Source organism: Oratosquilla oratoria, chromosome 7 (genome assembly GCF_046742065.1).
Source record: "Oratosquilla oratoria isolate Oo_2021 chromosome 7, ASM4674206v1, whole genome shotgun sequence".
NCBI lineage: Eukaryota > Metazoa > Arthropoda > Malacostraca > Stomatopoda > Squillidae > Oratosquilla > Oratosquilla oratoria.
Genome location: NC_134783.1, coordinates 8,664,254 through 8,666,753, shown reverse-complemented (window position 1 = coordinate 8,666,753; position 2,500 = coordinate 8,664,254).

Genomic DNA, 2,500 nt, shown 5'->3' with positions numbered 1-2,500 from the left:
TTGAATGTTGATTAATGGCATATGGTCTCTAATAAAAACAGCCTCTAAACATTTCAGTTTCTTCCTGTTATTATTCTTAACCAAAATTGAGGTGCTTTTATTTAGTTGGTCCCGTGTAATGCTGGTATTGTGGGATTTTGTTACGTGGGTTTTTATCGCGCCATTTTGCATGTGTTATGTGAGCCTCTGAATTAAAGTTTCTGTGGTATAGCCTATATATTCTTCTTTGCAAAGCACACCGTCTTTGTATAAATTGCACGAGTATTTATATACCTTATTATTATTCTTAAGTTTATACGTGGTAGCTGCTATATTGTTTTTCATCACCAGCGATGATGTTCTTGGGTTACAATTTTTATGGATAATGTCTTTTAAAACTTTTTCATCTTTTTTATACGCTGATGACATTGTATTCTTATAATAAATGTTTGTATTTTTTCTTACTCTCTAATTCTTTATTCCTAGTGTTGGCTTTCTCCATATTATTTTTAATTTCTTTATCGATGTCCCTCATTGCAAAGCCATTGTTAGTTAGAATTAGTTTTACTCTAATAAGTTCTTGGTGTAGTAGCTACCAACTAGAACAAATTTTAAAAGCTCTTGTGACATAGGCACGTATTTCGCTCATCTTATATTTGGAGGACATTCACTAGAACCGTTTAGGCACCTTCCAGAGTTAGTGGGTTTTCTATATACAGTAGTGGTGAAAACGCCTTTTGTTCCATCTACCCAAACGTCTAAAATAGGGATTTTATTATTGACGCTCGTTTCCACCGTAAAGCGTAAACATGAATATTCTTCCAATTTGTTTTTTATGTTATCAAGGTGTTTTTCTCCTTCTACTGTACATCTACAAAAATGTCATCTATATTTCTAAGATACAATTTAGGTTTAACGTTTAAAGTATCGAGGACGTGGTTCTCGATATGGCACATATATGCTTGTGCAAATAAAACTCCTAGAGGACTTCCCATACTAACGCCATCTAACTGGCGATAAATTTTGCCTGATGGGCATCTAAAAGGTACTTCTTGGGTACATATCTGTAACATATTCTCCAAGACGTGACGAGAGATTTTTGGAGGGGGCAAACTGACATGGTGGAAAACGTCATGAAAGTTTATCTGAATTGTCTCTTCTACAGGAAATGATTTTATGCCTTTCCCTTTTTGGCTACCTCCCTTGTAAGGAGGAAAAAGCCTTGGTATATGTATGTATGTATATATATATATATATATATATATATATATATGTGTGTGTGTGTGTGTGTATATATATATATATATATATATATATATATATATATATATATATATATATATACACTGTGTTATACACGACAGTATTTTGGCACTGATTATTCTTCTTACTGGGATTTTCAATTTTTCTCACAGTAGGTCTCATTTCAGGGGGGTGGGCAAATACAAGCCTTCTATAGTCTTCCATATTTGATTTAACGTTTCGACTTCAGGGAGTCATCTTCAGAATAGTTTACAAGAATTAAGTCAATTTTTCAAAACTACATGATACATAACTGACAATAATGTACGCTGGGAGGGTCGTGACCCTCTACGTAGTCTCATTTCAGGAGGGTGGACAAATACAAGCCTTCCATAGTCTTCCATATTTAATTTAACGTTTCGACTTAATCAGTGCCAAAATGCTGTCGTGTTTAACACAGTGTGTGTTAGTGAGAATATGCGCCCTAAATATACAATATGTATATATGTATATATATATATATATATATATATATATATATATATATATATATATATATATATATATATATGTTGAGGCATTGTGACAGGTTGGTGAAGGTGGGTGAGGAAGACATAAATCAGAGTCAAAGTTTATTTCTGACTAGTTTCGCACAAATAGGCTTCTTCAGAGAAATAATGTAATTACATTATTTCTCTGAAGAAGCCTATTTGTGCGAAACTAGTCAGAAGTAAACTTGGATTCTGATTTATGTCTTACTCACCCACATTAACCATAAATACATATATATATATATATATATATATATATATATATATATATATATATATATACATATATATGCAGACAAACCACTGGGAAAATGAAAGAGATGAGACCGAGCGCTTTCGTCTATTCAGACATTTTCAAGGTATAGATACATAAAAGAGACAAGTATATATACTCAGAAGGTTAAGGTGGATCTCTCCCAGTGCCATATTGGCTCAAGTTTCCGGACATTTGGTTTACAATTTTTGTTATGATAAATTCATCCAATTTGTATAATCCTTGACTTAAATTTAAATTATTAACAAATGTATTCTTGATCAGATTCTATGATGTTTCTATTCAAATAAGAATTACTTTTGACAATTACTTTAGCTTCATTCCAATTGATACAATGGTTAAAATCCCTAAGATGGACAAATAACGCGTTGGACGTTTGACCACTTCTAACGCTATATTTGTGTTGCTTTATTCTAACATTTAATTCCTTTCCAGTCTGACCAATATAGCATTT